The 23,923-nt window shown below is 41.1% G+C and overlaps 1 long non-coding RNA gene across 1 annotated transcript; it reads left to right on the forward strand.

The window, feature by feature from the left end:
* Nucleotides 1-23,033, forward strand: LOC116663101. The gene is made up of 2 exons (XR_004319154.1): nucleotides 1-473; nucleotides 19,754-23,033. It is a non-coding gene; the product is annotated as an uncharacterized LOC116663101 (long non-coding RNA).
* Nucleotides 23,034-23,923: the final 890 nt, after the last annotated feature.

A 23,923-nucleotide genomic window follows, 5' to 3' on the forward strand; every position in this document is an offset into this window, starting at 1 on the left:
GATGTGGGTCTTGGTGTATTTGTGGGAGAGGGTGACCTGCGAGCGTCCTTCTACTCCGCCATCTTCTCCATCTCCAATTTTTCATGTTTTTATTCCCCACTTCCACTTATTTTTTATGAATGTAATATGGAATTTTATTGTCAGATTATTATTTTATATCTTCCATTTTAAAATAAATTTTATTGAGGTACAGTTTACATATAACAAAATATTCCCATTTTAAGGGTATCTCAGTTAATTCTTACAAACATATACACCCATGTAACTATCAGCACAATCAAGATATAGAATATTCAGCCATTCCAAAAAGTTCCCTGGAGCAGCTTACTCCTAACCCTAGGAAACACTGATCAGCTTTCTTTCACTGTGTTAGCTCTGCCTTTTCCAGAATTTCACATGGATGGAATTACATGGTATGTCCTTTTTCTTTCACAGGCTTCTGCTCAGCATTGTTTTTGAGATTCATTCATGTTGTAAGTATGAAATTTTTTTTTTTATTGTTGCTGTTGTTACTGAGTGCTATTCTGGTGTATAAATAATCCTCAGTTTTTAATTTATTCTACTTCCTAAAACAGTTACAAAGGATTGGTAAATATTTGATATGTTTCACCAGTGTAGCTAACTGGACCTAGGCTTTTTTATGCTGAAAGATTTAAAATTACTTACTCCATTTGTTAATCTCGTATGGGTATATTCAGGTTTTCTGTTTCTTCTTAAGTCTGTTTTGGGAATTTGTGTCTTCCTAGGAATTTGTCTATTTCATTCAAATTGTCTAGTATGTTGGCACAAAGTTGTTATAGTGCTCCCTTAGAAGCCTTTTAATTTCCTTAATGACAGTAGTGATGTCCCCTCTTTCATTCTTAATTTTGGTAACCTGTCTTCCTTTTTTGTTTTGATTTTTTGGTCTACTGAAAGATTTGTCAGTTTTGTGATCTTTTAAAAAGTCATGCTTTTGTTTTCATTGATTTTCTCTATTTTTGTTTTCTATTTCATCGATTTGTATTATCATTTCTTATTACCACTCTGTTCCTTTTCTTCTGCTTGCTTTTTATTTAGAGTTCAGTGTGCTTTTCTTTTTCTAGTTGCCTTAAGCTGAAAGCATAAATTATTGATTTAAAACTTTTACTCTTTTTTAACATAAATGTTCAAAGCTATAAACTGCCGTCTTAGTATTGTTTTAGCTATATCCCATAATTTTGATGTGTTGGATTTTTGTTTTCATTCAATTTAAAATATTTTAATTTCCCTCATGATTTATTTTTTTGACCATAGATTATTTAGGAATATGTTGTTTTATTTGCAAGCATTTAGAAATTTCCCAAATTTATTTCTATGGCTGATTTCTAATTTAATTCATTGTGATTGGAAGGTTCACTTTGTATAATTTCAATTCTATTAATTTATTGATATTTGTTTTATGGCCTAGCATATGATGTTTCTTGAAGAATATTCCAAGTATGTTTGAAAACAGTGTGCATTCTGCCGGTTTTAGGTACAGTGTTCTACAAGTGTCAGTTACGGCAAGTTGGCTGATATGTTTGTTCAAGTCTATATCCTTCGTGGTTTTATGTCTAGTTATTCTATCAAGTATTGGGATTAGGCTATTGAAATCTCCAAATGCTATTTTTGAATTACATATTTCCTCTTTTAATTCTTTCAGGCTTTGCTTCATTTATTTTAGAGTTCGCTTGTTTGAGTATGGATTTATAATGGCTATATCTTCCTGGTTGTGTACCATACTGCTTGGTTTATAATACAGATATTTTATAAAATATGTAAAACAAAATAATACAAAGGAAGAGAGGAAATGGACCTATAATAGAACCAAGTTTCTGTGTTTTACTGGAATTAAATAAGTATTAATCCATAGTAACTGAGATAAGTTACAACAGACATTCTAATTGCTGAACTAACCATTAAAATAATCTGATAAAATATAGTTTAAAGTCAGTAGAGGAATTAAAACTAAAAATATATATTTAAGACAAAAGGAGGCAGTATGGGAGGAACAGGAAAAAAAAATAGAAAACATAGTAAAATGGTACATATAAATCCAACCATATCAATAATACTTTAAAACAAATGGAATAATAATTCCAGTCAAAAGGCACAGATGGTCAGACTGGAGAAAAAAGCAGGATTCAAGTATATGCTGTCGGTAAGAGACAAAATTTATGTTCAGAGACATAAATAGATTAACATAAAAGGATTATAAAAGATAAACATGCAAGCAGTAATCATAAAGCTGGAATAGCTCTAATGATATCAGGCAAAATAGATTGTATGCTGTATTTCTAGAGAAAAAGAGGACTAGTTTACAGGAGAGGTACTGAAGGGTCATGATTTGATAGCACCAATAGTTTTTACTGCTTCATGAATGATTTTCTTAACTGAGACTGAATTTTTCCCTGTAAATCTTACATCTTTAATGATGATGAAGAATACAATGACTACCAGTACAGTCTGATGTTTTCTATTGATTTGTGCTAAGGGACCATAGACCACAGTTTTAGAACTGCTGATTTACGCCATGTACACTTAATGTAATTATTTTTATTGTTGTATTTGAATTTATCATTTTGCTACTTGTTTGTCATTTGCCCTATCTTTTCTTTGTTCCATTTTCCTGCTTTTGGGGGGATTAATTTAGTATTTTCTTAATACCTTTTTTTATCCCTACTATTGGTTTATTAACTGTCCCTCTTAATTTTTAATGGTTTTTCCAGGATTACAATATGCCTCTTTAATTTATCAATCTACTTTTAAATATTGTTATTCCACTTCATGTGCATTACAGAAACCATACAATATTTTGTTTCCATTTCCTTTTGTTTTCCTTTTGGATATTGTTGTCATATATTGTGCTGATATGTGTGTTATAAACCTCACAGTACATTGCTATTACTTTCCTTTTACTAATCAATTATATTTTAAAGAAATCTTAAAATTTAAAAAATGCTTTTGTTTACAGTTTCTGGAGTTCTTGGTTCCTTTTGGTTTCCATGTATATCTTTTCCTTCTACCTGAGAATATCTTTTCACATCTCTTGTGATTCAAGCCCACTAGTAATGAATTACTGAACTTTTGTTTGTCTGGGAAAGCTTTATTTCACTTTCATTTTTGAAGGATATTTTTTATTAAATGTAGAATTCTAGTTTGGTAGGGTTTCCACACCATCCCTCCCAACTCACACACCCACACTCAGCCCCTTCCATTATGTTGTTATCTGGCAGGCATATTTTCTGGTGAGAAGTGTGTTAACAAGTCTTCTATTTTTTTCCCTTTATCTATAGTTTTCAGCGGTTTAATTATAATGTGTTTTGGTGTGATTTTCTTTATGTTTATTCAGCTTGAGTTTACTGAACACCTTAAATGTATGGGTTCATATTTTCATCAAATTTTGAAAACTCTGGCTATTGTCTCTTCAAATATTTTGTCCGCACTATCACTTTTAAGCCCGTGCTTTACCACTTGGTGTTGTTCCATAGGTTACTGAGGCCCCGTTTATTTTTTTCAGTCTTTTTTTCTCTGCCTCTGTTTTCTTCTTTGAGTAGTTTCTATTCTAATTTTTCAAGTTCACTATCTTTTTTTATGCAGTATCTAATCTACTGTTAATCCCATATAGTGAATTTTTCATTTTAGATATTATATTCTTCATTCCTAGAAGTTATACTTAGTTCCTTAGACCATTCATTTCTCTTTTTATTGTGTACTTGTTTTCCTTTAAATAGTTAAACGTGACTATAATGGCTATGTTTTAAGCCCTTTGTTAAGTCCGTCATTTCTGTCACTTTTTCATCTGTTTTTATTGACTAACTCTTCTTGTTATGAGTCACATGTCCTTACTTCTGTCTGTGTCTAGTAATGTTTGGTTGGAAGCTGGACTGTTTGAATTTGACATTGTTGAGCAAGAGATACCATTGCCTTTCTTTAAGAGTGTTGGACTTTGTTATGAGAAGCTGTTAAGTTACTTGCTGATCAGCTTGATCCTTTGGAGTCTAGTTTTTAATCTTTGATTAAAAAGGCTAATTTAATCCTAGTGCTAAGGCATGAGTGTTCAACTTGAACATCTCCAATTTGAAAATTGTTCTGCTCACAATTTCCCAGTCGTTTGTGGCTCAGCCTTGCAGAGTCTTACCCCCACACAAGTGTGGCTCAGTATTCAGCAGCAGTCTCAGAGATCCTCATGAAGACTTCTGGAGTTGTTGTTCTGTGTGATACCTTTCCTTGTGGTACTCTGCCCTGCAGATTCCAGTCTCCTCTAACTCCCTGAATCCCAGCCCCTGTCTCCTCAGCCCAGTAAGAGTACCATGCTCTGCATGGGGTTTCCCCTCCTTATGTAGCAGACTACAAAGTGACTTGACTGCAAGCAGAAATCCAAAGGGATTTTAGGATTTACGTCACCCTCCCCCCTTTTTTTGTGTTCATCGTTCTGTCTGAGAGTGATGGTTTCATATATTTTTGTCTACCTTTTTAGTTGCCATGAGGACTACATTAACATGAAAAGTATTTAAAATCTTCACCATGAACACCGTAAACATATCCATCACTTCCCAAAGTTTCCTCCCACTGACTTTATTATTTTGTGTGTGATAAGAACACTTCACATGAGATTTTGCCTCTTCACACATTTTAAGTATGTAACGCAGTACTGTTAGCTGTAGGCACTGTGCTCTATAGAGCATCTCCAGAACTCATTTATCTTGCATGTCTGAACCTTTGTACTACTTGAGCATCACCTCCCCATTTTCCCCTGCCCCCAACCCCTGACAACCACCATTCTACTCTGCTTTTATGAGTTCTACTATCTTAGATTCCATATATAAGTAGGATTATATGCTATTTGTCTTTCTGTATCTGGCTTATTTCACTCAGCATAATAGCCTCCAGGTCTACGTTGTCACAAGATTTCTTTCTTGGTTATGGCCTTGATGGTGGTGATAGTTTCAAAGGTGTAGACTTATCCTCAAATTCACTGAGTTATGTACATTAAATATGTACCACTTTTTACCTGTCAATCATACCTCAATAAAGTAGTTATGAAAAACATTAGAAATCTTCTATTTTAAGAATACTTTGGACTCTGGAATTCATTCCCTAGATACATCTCTGTTTCAGCTGGTCACAGGCCTGACTTGGCTCACTGACTTAATCTTTCTTCAGCTAAAAGACAAATTAGTGAGTATTGTTTTCCTCCCAATTCTTTGGTTTCCAGGGGACTCTGACCCAGTGAACTTCTGTTCTCAACAGTTTCTGCTTCTTTTCTCTTGTGATTCTCTGGTGTTCTGACCCCAGAAAAGGCATGGAGAAGTACAGTGACTGGGGCGCACTGCTGTGAAGGCCCTCTCCAGTTCTCCTTCCCCAGTGCTTTGTGCGTGTGTGAGTGTGTGTGTGTGTGTGTTACCTGCTTGGCTGCAAGAAGATACTAATGAGGACTATTGCAGGAAAAATTGTTTTCACGGCGCATTCTTGATGAGTAGAGAGGGATAGTAGCCCAGCTTCCTGGTTTGTACAGGTTTGATCGTCTGCGTTAGTGGATTCTTGATGGAAAGATGTGAAATCTTTTGTGTCTTTTCTCAGGCTATTTCTGTTTCATGAGATAAAGCCAGAGTGGGTTGTGAATTGAAGCTTCTATATATAGTTCTCTTTTTAAATTTTGCTCCACCAGCCTTAAAACTAGTAATAATAACATATACTTTATTGGAATCTCAACGTACTGAGGAAAAAACCTTAAGTTATTTTTCTAAATAAGTATGCTCTGTTAGCTGCCATTTCCACCCCTGGGCGGTGGGTCCCTTGATGGTATTTTGCCCAGATTCTGCAATGTTTTCAGCCACTTTTGGTTATCAAAACAGATTTATTGTAATATTTAAGCCTTGTTCATGCTCAGTTTAAAATTTCAATCCTACATTCAATTCAGAGCTCTGTCCATCCCCACCCCCATCTCAAATCCCACCAGAGATGGGACTTCAGAGCTGCTTCTGAACATTGGTTGTCCCTGCTTCCCTGGCTGCCACTAGCTGGCTGTCAGTGCTTCTGGGTGGCCAGTCCCCTCTTGCTGGCTCTCTGATGGACTCTTTGGAGGACCCTGGGAGAGACAAAGGACACTGTTCTCTGCAGAGCCCTTGATCTGAGAGGTTAGGCTCAGCTTAGCGTCTTTCCTTTCTTTGATTCCAGTGGAAGGCGGTCCCGGAGCTCCTTGTTCAGATACAGGTGAAATGAAAAAGCCCAGCCACCTCTAGGTGCTGTCCACCCAACCATGGAATATTCTTGTTCCCTTGCTGGGAGCACAGTGGAAATATAAGCGCTGCTCAGCCCCTCCTCCCCTCAACACCACCATCTCTTTCCCACTCATTTCTCTAAGCCCAAGCAACACATTACTCACCTGGCCTGTCACTTCAACACCCTTCAGAGGCTGGATGGTCATTAACCTCTTGGTTGATGAGAAATGGGGGTGTTGGGAACCCCCACACTTAGAATTTTTCCTAGGATCCGCCTCCCCTAGGTTCCTGGAGAAGAACCAGCAAGTGTCTTTTCCTGTGTGGAAGGGAAGGTCGTTGTAGTCGCTTTTTCTGACTGTTCACCCAGAGGCCATGCTTCTCTGCCAGTTCTTCCTTTCCATTAGCTGGGGGGCTGGAGCAAGGGGGTGGGGGAGACTAAAACGAGCACCACGCAGTAAACCTAGAACATTTTGTGCCATTACTTTATGCGTTTGCTACAGTTCCAGGAAAATGGGGAAGATTCTGTTTTACAATGACAGTAATAACCAGGAAACCGCTACTTGTGCAAACATTTACTGCGTATTTCCTTTGTGCCCCGCATGGTGCTGAGGGCTGTACAGGCATTATTATCTTCTCTAATCCTCAGAACAAGCCTATGAAGTTGTCCCCATTATCTCCATTTGGCGGCTGAGAAAATTAAGATTACCTAACCATTAAATGGTAGAGCCAGAATTCGGGCCTAGAGCCTGCATCTTTAACCATTTCCCCCACACTGTGCGTCTGGCTGGCAGTCTTAGTGATGCTATTGAGAGTTTCCATCTTCACGTTTATCTTCATAGGTATCGGTGGGAGAAATTGCAGGGGAAGCACCGGTGCTGTTAGAAGCCATTGTCAACCAGAAGTCTCATTTTCCCCTTGGAGTCTTTTTAACTTTAGGATTCTGTGATTCAGGCATCAATAATAAATATGGTTTAGCCGAGGTTAATAAAACACTCATTGACTTACTGCCAGCTTCACTCTAGGTCCTAGTTTTTCTGGTTCTCTTAGGAAATAACTACCTCTTTGGGAATTAATTTCCCCATGTGGATTTGAATGAATTCCCTCAGGCCACAGAACTGTAGTCTGGAAGAGTTCATTTAGCAAATGGCACCCAGCTTTTCTCACCCTGGTTTGCCAGAGACACTGTGAGGCTTTGTTTGAACACAGACAACAGTACTGGACGGCAGATGTTTGCAAATACCATTTGTTTAATTGCTCAGGCACTTTATAATATATTTTTCTCCTAAGCTGTGGGAAACACATGCTTTATCAGCTTTAAAACAGAGTGCAACTTTGGAGAGCCATTCTGTCTGCCTTTTTTCCTTGTGCATTGGTCCAGACGGATCGAGTAAACAAAAAGAAGAGAAAGGGGAAGCTGTTGGCAGTTACCCTCAACTTTGCTTCTTTGTAGCCACAGTATCAATATAGAAATGAGTACCTTTTCCCATCCTGCTCCCCACCCCCTAAAAAAAAAACCCCAACCAACAGAAAAGCACTCACGAGCATCAAGCTGAAAAGACAGTCAAAGGGAAGGAGGTTCACATGGCGGTAGCCCTCCCTAGCAGCGCGTCTTACAGCACCTACAGTTAGACTGAATTCTGGGAATTTCACAGGGACCTGGCATTGCCTTGGGGCTGGCGCGAGCACTAATGTGAGGTTTCCATGGGTGCGATAGAGTGCCCAGTGTGGCCTTTCCCTCTGTGTGCATTCACTTCAGTCTCTTATACGAGCTGCCGAGCCCTGACAGTTGCACCTCAGAGGACGTGGGTGTGCGGTAAGTTGGTCTAGGTTTCATATGCATTGCCGGTGCTAGATGAGGCCCACGGAAGGAAGTGAGGCTCCTTAGAGCCCTCTTTAATGATGTCTTCCCCTCAGTCAGCACACCAAGCCTTAGGACCATCCCACTCCACCCTTATAGAATTTCCAGTGATGCTTCCAAAACTACACCCAGCCAGACCTCACCTGGGGACGATTCAACAGGTCTTGATGAGGACTTGGGAATCTGCATCCATGTATCAATCCATACGTGACTCAGATGTGCAGCTAGGGTTGAAAACCACTACCTTAGTGCCTTCTAGCATGAGACACTAGATGAAGTCTTTGTATGTACCAGTTACAAGAAAGGTCTCTGGAGCAGAGATTCTGATCCTGTCTCTGCCATTTCCTAGCTGTGTGATCTTGGACAGTTAACCTCTCTTGCCTTATATCCAGTTTCTGCTACAGGGATGATCACAGTGCCTCCCTCACGAGGTGGTTTGAGGTTTAGATGAAATAGCACAGGTAAAACACTTCGAATATAGCAGTCCTTCAGGAAATTCTTACAACCTATTTAGAAGGCAGAAGAAATGGCCATGTATTTGCTTTGAGGTTTTTGTTTGAATTCTGTAGGAAATTGCCTCACTCTCTATCTGTGTAGCCATTAAAATATCAGGCATAGTAAAAGCCTGTGGAGCTACCTTTCAGTGCCAGGTTTTTCCTTGAATTCTTATTTTTCCTTATATCTTTCTTAAAAATGTTCTTATAGAATCCAGTTTTAATAGAGCTAGTTATATTTTAAAGAAAAATCTCTGAAGGTGCTACTTCCGGTTTCTCCAGGAGTCAACCTGTCAGCCAGACAAGGCACAGTCTCCTTGTGACAAATGCACCTATTCCAGGTGCGCACTAGGTGTTCCAGCTGATGATAACCTGCGTTTGTGGAGGCCTGGATGCTAAGGGGGCACTTTTGTCTAATCGGACATGACTGTCACAACGATCACGGAGGTGTTAATAACAGTCATAGTGTCACTTATCACGTGCCAGGAACTAGGCTAAGAGGTGTCTCTGTTGCCTCATTTATTCCTTAAAATAGCTGGAAGGTCTATTCACATCCATATTTTACAGATAAAGCCACTGCAGCTGATAGGTCAAAACTCACATCCAGGTTTTCCTGTCTCCAGAGCCCAGAGTTACATGATTACACTATACACTGTATTATTATCTGTGTTTTATGAATGAGGAAACCAAGATTCAAAGAGGTGTAGACTTACCTTGGTATCACAGCTTGACTGAAAATCAAGTCCCTATCTTCTGCTGATATGTTTCTGATCAATCTAGTAAAAAGGACTAAACAAGTGTACAAACAACCATACTAAGAAGCAGAGTAAGAAAAAAGGAGATTCTTAGGAAGAAAGTGAACTGGCCCTAGTAGAATGAATAAGGTTTCTAGAAACGGAAATAACCAGGAAAGATACTTCCAACAAATGCAAGAGAATGAGCAGAAGTAAATGCAAAAGAATGGCGAGTTCAGAAAGCTGGTATACTGATGAAAAACTCACCACAGTGTGAGGCACACATACAGTGTGCTGGGAGACTTGGCTAGAAAGCTCTGTGTGCTTCAATGCAAGTCTGAAGGGTTTCCTCTTACGTTGTTGGAGAATGGGGAGCCATTGAATGTTTTGGAGCAGGGAATGTGTCACGATCAAAGCCATACTTTAAGGAAGGTCATTGTGGCAGGCAACACTGAGACAAAGAGGAGGCCATTGCAGCGGTTCTTAGGCTAGAAGGGGGGTCTGAGCCAGTGTCAAAAGTACAGAAGGTGAGAATTCAGAGAACTTTTACAACGTAGAGCTAGCAGAACCTCACAACTGCTTGGATGTTGGAGGCCACACAGAGTGAGTTATTAAATATAGTCTTGTGTTTGAGACCAGGTCCCTAAAATAATTGTGTTGCCATAAATGAAAGTGGAGAATTAAGAAAGAGGAGGGGAGATGATGATCTTGGATTAGAATATGGCAACATTGAGGTGCAGGCTGGTTATTAAAGTTGAAGAACGTGAACTTGAGTGGAAAGTGATGCAACTGAAGATGTAGTTTGAGGAGGCATTCAAATGAAGGTGGTGGTGGACTGGGCCCTCAAGGGACGGGCCCAAGAAGAGGAGAGAGAAGGCATAACCTTTGGAAATTCCTCCACTTAGTGGGCAGGCAGGTGATGAGGATCTTAAAGAAGGTCAAAAAGTAGGTGGAAAGATAAACGGAGAACCAAGAAGGTACAATGCCATGAAAACCAAAGAAGGGAGTGTCTAGAAGGGAGTGTCTAGAAGAAAAGAATGACTAACATTAGGAAATGAGATAGACGACAACGAAGTCGAAATCAGAAAAAAAGATCTTAAGAGCAAGTTTGATTCCAGAGTGGTGGTGAGTAGAGCCAAGGACACAGAGGATAAGAATGAATGGACCAGGTTGAATGAATGTGCTGCTAACTCTACCAAGAAATCTTTCTATAAAAGTCAAGAGACAAGAACAACTCAGTCGTAGTTTGCAATATCAAATGGTGTACTGCGTGCAAGTCGAGGAGGGTAAGCCCTTTTAATACATGAACCTGTATCTTCAGGAGATTTGGAGAAAAAAGTTTTTAAGTGTTAGGAATCAACGTGAAAAAAAAAAAAGGAATCAACGTGAAGGAGAATTCTAAGGCAGTTATTCTCAAGTGATGGATGAAAAATTCAACACAGGATGGAAACAAACTTGCGACTTAAGAAAAGATCACAACTTTGGCTTTTATACAGCATTCCACTAATCATTAGAGGACAGAAAACTACAGCCTTTGGGGGAAAAATACTCAAGTCATTTCCAACCCAAATGCCAAGTTTCTGGAAACAGCTGGTAATGCACCTGGCTACACATGGCCCTTATCTTGTAGATAAACAAGACGGCTTCCCCTTAGCGACACAGTATTCAATGTTCTTATATTAAATGCTTCATTTCAAAGCATTCATCTTATCTTCTCCAACAGATTACAACAAAAGGACAACATTCTTTTGTTTTTCTTTATTACTTTTTTTTACAAGCTGCTCTCTCTGTAATACGTTACAGTGATGGCCAGATTAAAACGGGTCCTTTCAAAAACACTCAGTCAATGTTGGAGTATTTGGAGAGGATACACAAACTTCCAATTCATAAGCTGTGTGGATATGGTAACTCTGTCATGTGCTCTGGAATAAAACCAGTTATGCAAAGAAGGGACTCTGATTCCAGATGGTCCAGACTTACCTCTCACCTTAGAATACACACACACACACACACACACACACACACACACACACACACTCACACACACACACACACACAGAAGCTAAAATAGCACAGTTAGTGAATCAATCAGTTCTCTCATTGAGGTACAAGACTTACCCTTCTTGGGGGATATAAAAGTCTCAGTTTTTATGATTTTGACATAACAGCTGCCATTCGATGGGCTTATTTCCTCTCGTCTTGTACATAGACAAGCATCAGGAAACCAACAAAATGCTCATTGTTGATTTCCCCAGCCTCCCTACTTCAGGCCCTTACAACTTAAGAGACCCCTGTTTTCCCCATTCTTAAGTATTCTTTTATTTAGAAAACTGTAGAATGTGAAACAGTCACCTCATTCATTTTTAATGTTATTTTTAATAAAGCTACATTATAGAAGAACCCCCCAAAATTACCCATAACTACATTCTAAGAGAGACCACAGTCTTGATTTTGATGTATTCCCATCCAGTCTTTTTTTGGCTATATATATATTTATTACATAATTCTACTCACAGCCTAATACAATTTTCTATTCATTTTCTCTTAGTTTTCCATCTGAAGCACCCATTCACTCTCCATGCCTCATCTTAAGGACTGACATGGAGATTTCCTACCTTGCCAGTGAGGCTACTGGGCAACTGGTATTTACCAACTCTTCTCTCTTGAGGGAAATGCGCTGGTTGGTTAGATTTATCCAGCTGCAACCTGTTTACATTTCTTCTAGTTCTTTAGGAACAGCCTACATAACCATCCAGAAGAGCTGTTTGTTTCTCCTTCGTGATGTAATAGTTTTTTCATCTTCAGGAAATCTGAAGAGAAGTGTGTTCTCTTCTTTGTACCATCTGATGCCTGCTGACTAGACTCACCGTCCTACTGAGTGAGTTGGAACTGGAATTATAGCTCACTTCAGCACTAGCCTAGAATCACGCCATGTGTTGCATGATTTGTACTGAGGATGACAAAGAAGTTACGTATTTCCATTTCCCATCAGTTGGTGGCAGTGAAATAGGAGCCTGTGACCTGTTTTATATCAGTGGTAAGGTGCGATTGTTCAACAATGTGTTGCCCTCAGACACCGGGGGAAGAAGTTACAGTTCACATGCTTAAAGTTTGCCATCCCTTGAGAGAAATATTTATCTTAAGCCTGCTAGGTGCTGTGTATAGTACTACTCTGTGCATACATTATATGCTGTATTCCTCATAGCTGTTCTAGGAAATGGATTCATCTTCCCATCCGGGCAGTAAAGGAGAGCAAAAGTGAGGTGTTCATTTGACCTCAAAGATTAGGAAAATTACTTGAGGGTTAAGCTGTGAAATCAACCCAAAATGAAATACAGAGAAGGGATTTACAACTTTATGCTAAAGAAACTTGTCAGAGTGGCTCCCAGGATAGCAATATGGTTATTCACCAATAACTATCTAATTATTAAGCATATTTTAAAGAATGATTGTCAATCAGAAGATGATTTGAATAATAGTGGAAACACAGATATAAAATTATCCTAACATATTGCTATAAAATGTTTCTAAATGCTAACTTTCAACTTGCAGACATACCTTAATTCACTGGTTTAAAGAACAAACAGAAAACAGTACACGGGCTGGTGCACATCCACAGACCACAGCTTGAGTGGCCTGGTCTGAAAGGATGAGTTGGCTAAGGGAAGGGACTGGGTAGTGGAGAGGAGGGCCTGAGTGGAGATCTATCTGACTGAGATTTCATGAGTAGGTGGTGGGGGTGGGGATGGAGTGGAAGCATTGGTCAAATTCTTTTGGCTATTTGAGTGGCTTAAAAGTCCTTCCTTCTGTCCTGCCGGTGTTTCTCCTCCCCCTCTCCCCCCACCCTTTTTTCTTTGTTGTTTTGAATGATATGTTGGTGTGACCTTTTTAAAACACAGCCTTAGGGGAGTGGGGATAGCTCAGTGGTACAGCTCATGCTTAGCAAGCACTAGGTCAGTCCTGAGTTCAATCCCCAGCATCTCCATCAAAGAAACCCCAAAAAACCAGCCTTCCCATTTGCCCTGATTTCTTCACTTACTTCTTCTATAACTGGACATGTTTTTACAAGTCAACTTAGATTCTTTTTAGAAATAAGACTAATTATGAATTGAAAAATTTAAAATAAAATAGAAAATGGATAGAAATGAACAGAAATGAATAAAGACAATTTTTGCCTTATGAAGTGGCTGTAATTTAATCTCCACTCCCCACCCTTCATGTATAAGGAATATCTTCTGAATGCCCAGCACTAAATTAAGATTTAGCTCTGACCTCAGAGAGTATAAAGCCTAGTAGAAAGGTAGGCAGTCACACAGATATGTTACAGATAAAACACAGTTAAACATGTGACTGTGTTCTCATCAATGTGTTCCTTCGTGAATGTTTCAGTAGACTAGTCCTACGAACACAGTCACAGGAAATAAAGTAGAGGATGGAGTTGTTTGGGAGACAGAGAAGTCTTTAAAGAAGAGAGGACATTTACGTAGGTTTTGTTTATTCAGAAAATAATAATTTTTTATTCTAACACAGTAATGCATTTACATGGTTTAGTGCATCTAATAGTTTAAGTCATTTCGTGAAATCAACCAAGCCCTCTCTTCCTCCTTAGAGACAATGATTTCCAGCACCTTCTGGTTTTAGTTCTGCTACCAGTGTGTTTCTGACTGATATGCTTGTGGTGCTCTTGCCTAGTATTTTCCGAGGTAAGTATCGTGTGTTGACTTTTGTTTATGGAAACGTGGACTTGGCTTTCTTGTTACCCGACCTTCGCTGCCTACCTCCCCATCTCTTTGGTTGACGTTGCTTTTGTTGCCGTCTGTTATAGTAGAGGCTTTGTTCAAATGTCTCTTGACCTTGGCCTGTTTTTCCTGTTTCAAACTGCCTGGAACAATCTGTATGGGAGGGCTGTCAGGCCTGGAGGCTTCCCTGTGGGGGAATCAGGCAGGTATCTTGACGTTTTACTGAGCAGCTCATAAATGTCAATATTTATACATCTTCTCTTTCGAGTTGGTCCATTTCCATAAAGAGGGATCTTACAGTCTCTTGTCTGGGATGAGTAAATCCGTTTGCCAGCTTTCTCAGAGCCAAGTTGGGCACACAGCTGGAGGTTTCGCCTTCCAGTGTGTAGACATCCTCTTAATCCCTCTTTTCAGAATGGCGCCCTTGCCATGAGTGATGCGTGCTCTTTTCGACTCCAGAGTTCCTCAGGCTAAGCCTCTTCAGGATTAAACCTTAGGGCCCCTGGGAGAAGAAGAGGATTCACCAGGCTATACAGGGAGGGTGAGAAGATCCAGGGATCAGCGGCTTCTATACATTCAGCAAATCCAGTGTCCAGCCCCTCCCACCCACCTTCCGAGGCACAGCCCTGGTTCCTGAGTCTTCTGGGTTCTGCGGGAGATTCACTTTGTGGCTTGGCTGGCACACCTTTGGGCACACGTCCTGCTCTGGTCTGTCTGCTCAGTTGGGCACCGTCATCGGCTCTCCACATCCCCAAGTTTTGCTGAACTGTTTTATCACCTGTCATTTTCTTTTCTCCTTGCCCCTATGGGTTTATGCATCTTTATAAATAGTCCGCTTTATGTCCTTTTTCTAGGTTTACATGAGGGAACAGAGGAGAATGCATCTTTGATTAGCCCCTTTTAACTTGGAGTCTTAAGTTACCCTTTAAGGACAATTTCAGTAAGGGTGAGGGCATAGAGGGATGAAAAAGGCATTTTAGGTCAAGGAAATAGTAAGTCCAAAAACAAAGATCTCTGGAAGTATCCGTCATCGTGTTTGGGAAATGGGGATTACAGTTTGGCTGGAGTATAGGTTATAATGGACGGGGGATAACTAAGAGAAGTAGACGGCCTCTGTGATAGATTGGTTGTAAAAATGGCCCCAGTTACTTCCCTCCCTTGATGCACAGTCCTTGCAGTGTGACTTTGCAGTCCTCTATCAAGAGGGAGGGTCTCTTCTTCAACCCCTAAAATCTGGGCCAGCCTGGTGACGGCTCTGGTCAGTTGAATGCGGCAGAAGTGATGATGTGCAATTATGCCTAGGCCACAGGGGTCCTTGCATCTTCCACTTGCTGTTTTGGAAGGTGCTCAGGTGCCATGAGAACAAGCTCAGCTGGCCTGCTGGAGCATGAGAGATGGGGGACCCAGCCTTCTCCATCACCCCTGCTGATGGCCAGTCAGTCCCCAGAAGCACCCTCTCAGCTCACAGCTGAGTACGCACGCACACACACACACACACACAAGGAGTTTCACTGAGACCAGAAACAACAACCCTTCCTTGGACAAACCCAGGCGCCTCTCCGTGCCAGGCTGGATGCCTAGAACACCATGTAAATCAGACACAAGGAACGTGACAGCAGAGAAGGAAATGGGATGGATCGGTGCTGTAGGAATGAGCTACTTCAAATCAGGAGCTGTGGGATTTAGGACCACAAAGACATTCTTCACTAGTATTTGTTCCCCCATCTTAGTTTCTCCTTTATCCGATACCCAAAAGAAAATTAGTTGAGAACATCAGAGCCGTTCTGGCTGTGTTGTCCAAAGTAGCACAGTCCAGAGGAAATACCTTGTGAGCCACGTATGGAATTTAAAAGTTTCTAGCAATCACATTGTTAAAAAGCAAAAAGAAGCAAGTAAAATCAGTCCTGTTTTGTTTAACCCAGGACATGTTTCATAGCAATTCATGCATTCAAAATCAGTTCCAAAATTATGAAGACCTTTCACAGTCCTTTTTTAAAATTAATTAATTAATTTATTATTTTATTTTTATTAAGGTATGGTCAGTTCACGATGTGTCAGGTTTAGTGTACAGCATAATTTCAGTCATGCATACACATACATATATGTATTTGTTTTCATGTTCTTTTTCATTATAGGCTACTACAAGATACCCATTTTTTGAACACACCTTGATTGCAAGAAAGGTGTATCTTTCAAATTTTCAGCACATCACGTTTCAGACCAGCCACTTTTCAAGTCTGCATGGTGGAGAGCGCCCTCCACTGGGTGTGCCTCAGAGAACAGATTGTTAAGCAGGAGGGCCTGCCTCATCAGCTGCACCTCCCTGCTGGGCGCCCCAACCCACGGAGTCCTGCCAAGGAGCCTCCTGGACTCCTCCGATTCTGTTTTCAGGGAGAGACTGCACCATCCTTCCTGTCGTTGGTCGATGGACCAGGGGGAAACCTTAGCTTCCCCCGGGTCCCAGCTCCCAGCGGGCCTCCTCTCCTTACGATGAAATACGGCTGCTGGCCACACCAGGCCAGCAGGCGCACCCCAGCGTGTGCAGCTCCCATGAATCGCTCTTTCTTTTCCAGGGCACACGAGAAACAGGCCCTGACTCCCTTTCCTCCCGTTGCAGCTTCAGAATGACCTGCGGAGGGAGCTACACAAGGCTCCCTTTGTCTCTCAGCCGGGAATTGTACAATGTACCTGCTTTTGATAACTCTTACCCTGAAAAGCCACATTTTTGTCCCTTTCTTCCTCTCCCATTTTTACAGAGCCAACAATCAAACTTTCACTTTCAACATTTAACCTTATAAAATATGAGCAGGTTTTCGCCTTTGGAAATGGATTTGAGAGATTCCTCCGCTCCCCTCCTATGTTTGACTTTCCAAGAGGAAGGCTAAGAACAGGGCCAGAAATCCCTTATGATGCCCCTTGATAATTTGGTGATTCTGTGTCATCTCCATTTCTTAGTGAAATCTTTTTATTAAAGGGAGGTGTCCTTTAAAGAAATGAGTTTGATAAAACTACTGTGCAGTTAGGTAGTTCAGAGAGAACCGGACAGCCTGGACATAAGTGGAGGGACAGAAATGCCATTCCTGAGGGTGACAGCCACCAGGGTTTGTGCGTGAGAAAACCGAGTGCCCCCTCGCCTCACCCACCCGCCCCTCAGGTACTGGTCCCGAGGGGATGTGTCTAATGTGGGTTTTGAGGTCACTGGTGACAACTTTGTTCTCTTATTTTAAACCTAGACTCCTTACATTCTCTGCACAGTGGGACGGTTGGAAACCCTATCAGAAGATTTCCTGACATGGTCTTAGGTCTTAGGTCTTAGGTGCACCTTTAAAAACCCAACCCTGAAGACAGAGCAGCTCCGTGGAGGAGATACACACGGTGGCTTTTCAGAGACTTAGTACAGGGTCCCTGGACGTGGGGTACTTTTAATGTAGGTGGTTGGAACTTTTACTTTTGGGGGAGAGCGTTGGTGTTACTGAAACCAGTTTCCCTCTAACAGAAATGGTGTGTGTTACTCCTTTCCTTCCCCATTTGATTCACTCCAGACTCAACCCTCTTCGTGCCATAGAGGAATTCAATTCAGCAAATGTAGACTGAGCATCTGTGATTTACCACCCACAAGATTAAGTCCCAGAGATGCAGAGAAGCTGAGGAAATTGCCCACTTCTACAGCACTCCCCACCTATCAAGGCAAAAATTTTATTTTTACTCTTTGATTATCATTTCCCCCCATCTCAGACCAGGGGCTAGCAAACTATGGCCCAAGGGGCAAGTTTGGCCATTGACTTGTTTGCTTAAAAAACTTTTTCTTTTAATTGTGGTAAAATATACATAACATAAAATCTATCATCTTACGCATTTCAAAGTGTACAGTTCAGTAGTGTTAAGTTCATTCACCTTGTTGTACAGGCTTCGAACTCTTCATCCTGCAAAACTGAAACTCTCTACCCATTAAACCACGTCTCCCCATTCCCCATTCCCCCTTCCCCATTCCCTAGTAATCACCAGTCTACTTTCTGTTTCTGTGAATTTGCCTACCCTGGGTACCTCATATAAGTGGAGTCATAGAGAATTTGTCTTTTTGTGACTGGCTTATTTCACTTCGTATAATATCCTCAAAGTTCAACCATGTTGTAGCATGTGTCAGAAATTCCTTCCTTTCTAAGGCTGAATAATACTCCATTACATGAATATACCACATTTTATTTATCCATTCATCTATTGCTGAACATTTGGATTGTTTCCACCTTTGGGCTATTGTGAATAATGCTGCCATACCATGGGTGTACAAATATCTCTTTAAGACCTTGCTTTCAATTCTTTTAGGTATATACCCAGAAGTGGGATTGCTGCATCATACATTAATTCTGTTTAATTTTCTTGAGGAACCACCATACTGTTTTCCACAGAACTGTACCATCTTATGTCCCCACCAGTAGTGCACAAAGGTTCCAGTTTCTCCACATCCTTGCCAAGACTTACTATTTTCTTTATTTTTGATGGTAGCATCCTCATGGGTGGGAGGTGGGTACTTCATTGTGGTTTTGATCTGCGTTTCCCTAATGGTTAGTGATATTGAGCTTTTCATGTGCTTATTGGGCATTTGTACATCTTTTTTGTAGAAATGTCTATCCAACTCATTTGTTCATTTTTAATCAGGTTGTGCCAGTGACCTGTTTTTGGAAATGAAGCTTTGTTGGAGCACCCCCTCGCCCGTTCACTTGCGTGTTGTCTGTGCCTGTTTTCCGGGCTGCAACAGCAAAGATCATATATATATTTTTTTGACTTGTTTTTCCAGAGCACAATCTGATTATACCACTCCTTTGCTTAAAAACTTGCATCTTTTCCTCGCCTTCTGAAGTCCCACACAGTGGGGCTCCACTAAAATTCATCCCTTCTTGGAGCCCTTGGTTCATACACTTCAAACTGAACACTGTTTTCTTCATGCCCTTTAGTATATTTAATGTTTATTTGTATTAAATCCATATCTGTGCTGAGTTTATAGTAAAAAAATTCTTTGTAAGGTTTATTATGAAAAACAGTAACTTGTGTTCGTACTTTTTCACAGAGCAGCCATTTTCAACTTTTAGCTGTGTCTTTTGTTTACCTCCATATTTCTAAATAACCTGATCAAAGGTCTTGTTTTGATTTTTCAGATTTAACAGCCTTACCCTAATTTTACCCTCTCCTGCGTTCCCAACTCGCGAATATAAACTTTCCCTTCCACGTCTTCTCACTATAGTTATGTTTGACAGATACGTATTCAGTCTTTACATTAATCTAACAAGGTGAATGCTTTCTCACAACAAGCCATGTAACATGACTGCATTTCTTTCCTAGAACAACTTTTTATTTTCCCTGGGGTTAATAGTTGCCGTGATTTTTAAATTGTGTACTTTTCTCTACACCAGTGAGTAATTCAGTCTTAAGCTCAGTGCCAGAAGTTAAAGTAGTCTCACAGTATATTCATACGTGTCAGGCAATCCATCTGTTTTATTTGTATTCTTTGACTTCACTTTTCTGAACCCCTCTGTGTCCTCATCTGATTTTTCCAATCTTGGGAGAATAGAGATGAGTTTACCGGAAGAAGCAGAATATATACATACATACATCACTGTGGCATTTGGAGGGAAGAGAAAACACTTTTCCTCATGTGTAGTACCCATTTACTTGATTTTAAAATAATCATCCTTTTATGTCCTATGTCAAGGTATCGCGTGTCTCCATGGGCTGTACAGCCTGGAGTTTACTCTCTTACCGATTCATGTCCACATGCGCACAGCTGGCAAGCACCCGTAAACTGTAGCTTTCTCCAGCGATATACGATGGGGTGATGACAGTGCTGGTGATGATGGCAATGGCTGTACAGAAGATAATGAACAAATACGTCTACAGCATGTACATTTTCATCTTGCACGTACGGAGAGCAGTCACGGCGCAGGAACAGTGTGCGTTGGCGGTTTTGTCCCCATGGAGCCGTCCTGAGGAGCCACACGGATCTTCGGTGGAACACAGACACACATCCGACGTGCCTGCAGTAACAGCTTACATTTCTCCAGCACGTGCAACTTGCCAGGTGTTGCGCTGAGTGCTGTGCCTGCGTTGTTTCACCTAATCTGCACAACAGCCCTATGAGACTGAACTGCTGGGGCCCTCATTTTTCAGAGGAGGAAACCCCGTTAGCGTGCCCGTACTCAGACTACGAGTGCTTACGGGAGGGAGAGCTGACCCAGGGGGGCCGGTGCTAGCGCCCCTCACCGCCCTCTGTGCGGTGCTGCCCTTGGCCTTAGAGGTGCTGCACGGGCAGTGGTAGCAGCTGACAGGGTCCCAGCTGGTTGAAGTGAATACCAGAGGCATGTGGAAGAAGAACCTGCCAACTGCACCACAGGCTTTGGACCATTAGGGGTATTTTTATGTTCATCTCAGTGTCCTCAGGACTGCCTGGGCATGTTTGCTGGATTTAATTGAGCAGAACACACTACTTCCACAAATATGTCAGCATATGCCATCTCTGTGAAGAAGGGAGAGAGGATACACTCATTTAGCCATGCCTACAAGGTGCTGCAAAATTCAAGCTAGATTTTTGCTCTGGTCTCACCTCTAGACTTAACGTGACGTGTTCCAGGTCTTTAAACCTTGTCGTTCCCTCGCCCTTCCATGTCTTTCGCACCTCCGTGCGTTTGTTATTGCTGTTCCACCGCCTTGGAATCCCTTCCTTCCATCTCCACCGAGGAAACACTCACTCGCCCTTGTGACGGCTTGGTTGTCGCCTCCTCCAGGAACACTTGCTGGGACTGTCCCAGAGGATTCCCTTCTCCATGTTCTGCGCAGACACCCTTGATCTTGCCCCCAGGAGAGCGTGTCTTCTACACCAGCTTCCAGCACAGCACTTGGCTCTCTATAAAGATACATAGTAAAAATTTACTTAATTAAAGAGCAAATGAATGTATGGATGAATATCCTTAAGTAAACGTTCTCCATGGACAAAGAACCTTTCAGATTCTCCAGAACCACTTTCCCTGAATAAGAAAAATTTCTGAAACCCTTCTCTCCATGTTTTACCTTCTCCTATCTTTAGTTTTTGTTATTTATTCAAAACATTGCATAATGGAAAGTGACTGACCCTTAATTTCTGACTATTTTTATTATGCTCAACTGAGTGCAAATAATTCATTGCACTACTTTGTTACTTTTTACGATATTCATCATACACATTACTCATAAAAAATGTGACTTCCTGCTTGATTTCCAGTGTAACACATGAGGGTTCCATAAAACCTACCAGAGAAAATGAAATAGAGTGCAGACAGGAGATTTTATCTATTCGCTGTGGCTCCCCGCTGTCGACTCGTATCATGTAATTCTACTTAGCACTTCTGGGCCCATTTCCTTCAGAGCACCTTCCAAGCATTACCTAAGTGATGGAGTGTATGTGAGTGGATGGGACGCCAGGAACTCGAGCTGTAAATGTCGAACCGTTAAACTCAGGTCTGAGGAAATTAGATTTTAGAGTTGGAAAAGAAATATGGTCCTGACACTAACACCCTGTCTCAATTCAAGTGACCAAACCTCCTCCTCCCTCCAGCATCTCCTCTGTGAGGACAAAGGGATATTATATTAAATGGAAAGGCAACTGAGCAGTGGTGTTCCAAAGAGTATGAAAAGCTGTAATCCCCGATGGGCCTCCACATTAAAGGATACTCTTTTTTTTTTTTTTTTTTCCAAGATTCTCGGAAAAAGAACTGCCATCACTTCATAACCAAGACATGGAACACGACCCTTGGAAAAGCCGGTACACTTGAAGAACAACCAATATTTTAAAGTGTAATAATAGCAATCACTATTTACTAGGTGCCTACTGTGTGACGGCTGTTTTGCATACAGTATTTTTAATCCTTGTCACAAAACTTAGAACAAGGTAACGATTCTACAGAATTGGTTTTGCCCAGCCTCTATGATTCCTTTTAACTTCAGTCTAGGAGGATTGTCCCACGTGAGAAGGACACCTTTTAGAAAATGCCACGGAGGGGAGAAGGCAAGAGGCTAAATAAGGAGTTGTGCTCACAGAGTCCACTTGTTCAGAGCTTCCCGGTCTCGTGGGAAAGTCTGGAAGTTTCAGGTCGGCACAGCTGTGGCTCCTGGGGAGAGGGGATTGGAGGGAACTGAGAGACGGGGAGCTGTCCGCTATTAATGTATAGAGTTCTGGATCACGGGCAGGTTGTAAACCATAAACATGTAGTTGTTTCAGGAATGTTAGGCATTATAATGAGAAAGAATAAGAGATTCTTTATAATCCAGGTCTTACTTTCACATGTTGCTTCTCTCTCTCAGTCCGGTGTCATCTGCAAATCCAAGTACCCCTAGTTCAGTTGGTCCTGCGGCAGAAGCACTTTCTGTGTCGTTCGTCCTGAAGCTTGCATCACCTGGTGACTGCCCGGCGCTACTCAGGGCTCAGCCGTTCTTGGTTCAATGAGTTCTCTACAAGAATCAGTAAATTTTCTGTTTTCCTTTCAATGACTGTATAAAAAGTGAAAAATTCTAGTTATCTTGAGACCAACGTGGTGTTTTGGTGCATGGGTTTGCACAAGTGTTTAAGGTTGTGCTTGAAACAAATGGTCCAAGCTGATGAGCAAAGAAAACTAGGCGACGGGATGTGTAAATGATGTGTGTGTGCTGAGCTGAGGCCAACGACACTGTGTCAGGCTGTGGAAGGACAACTCGCCGACATCACCAAGCCCTTCCAGGATCGCCACGTGGAGCTCAAAAGCACCTGCCCGTCACCGTCAGGACCATGTGAGGTAAACCAGTGGTTTCATGTCAGCCAAAGAACGTCCTCTGCCATATTAATGCTGTTCCCTTGACTTTCACGGGGTGTGCATTTTGTTTTTAACTTTTGGCTTTGGAGTTATATAAAAGCCATCAGTAACATTTAATCTTGTTTGTGCCTATATTTAACTAGTATCATAATAAAAATAATTTAAGTCAAACACTGGGGGTCTGTCAAAACTTTTTTTTTAAAAGGAATTATATTGGAGAAATGAAGTTTCAAATTATTTGTGAGAATATTAAACCAGAGAAAATCGAGGACAGAGACCTATGACATACACCTTGAACTATTAATCTACAATTTGGCTATATTTGGTCAATCAGGTAAAAATATGCATAATGGAACTATTAGCCACACTGTGCATTGCCCTTGTCCCCAGGATATGCTCACAGGCTTCACCTGCTGTTTACAAATTCAGGATACACTGTGTCTTGGGCCTCCTCCTCACCTGTCAATCTAGTGACCCCATTAGATGTTCATGTAACATATTTACCAAGGGCTCACCAGGTACCAGGCCCTGTTCTGGGGCCTTGGGATCCCAGCCATTGCAGGTGTTAGCACAGCCCTTACACACTCCTCCTCACACTTCCACCTGGTGTGGCCCTACCAGGTATGCTGTTTACTCAACTGTATACAGGTTTTTAAAAAAAAAAAAACTTTCTTGTGGTATAATTTCTGTAAACTACACATATTTCAGATGTGCGATTTGATGAGTCTTGATAGATTTATACACCTATGAAACCATCGTCACAGTCAAGACACCAAACATTTCCATCCCTCCCCGGGAGATGCACATTTCAAAATCCCAATTTATCACTTTCCACCCGCTTTACCCCCAGTAATCATGTCTGATTTCTGTCTGTGAGTCTGTTTCTGTTTTGTAGATAAGTTCATTTGTGTCTTTTTTTTAGATTCCACATATAAGCAATATTTTTCTTTCTCTGACTTCACTTGGAATGACGATCTCTAGGTCCATCCATGTTGCTGCAAATGGCATTATTCTTTTTTATGTCTGAGTAGGATTCATATATATATATACACACATCCATATAT

This window comes from Camelus ferus, chromosome 4 (genome assembly GCF_009834535.1).
Source record: "Camelus ferus isolate YT-003-E chromosome 4, BCGSAC_Cfer_1.0, whole genome shotgun sequence".
Classification (NCBI taxonomy): Eukaryota; Metazoa; Chordata; class Mammalia; order Artiodactyla; family Camelidae; genus Camelus; species Camelus ferus.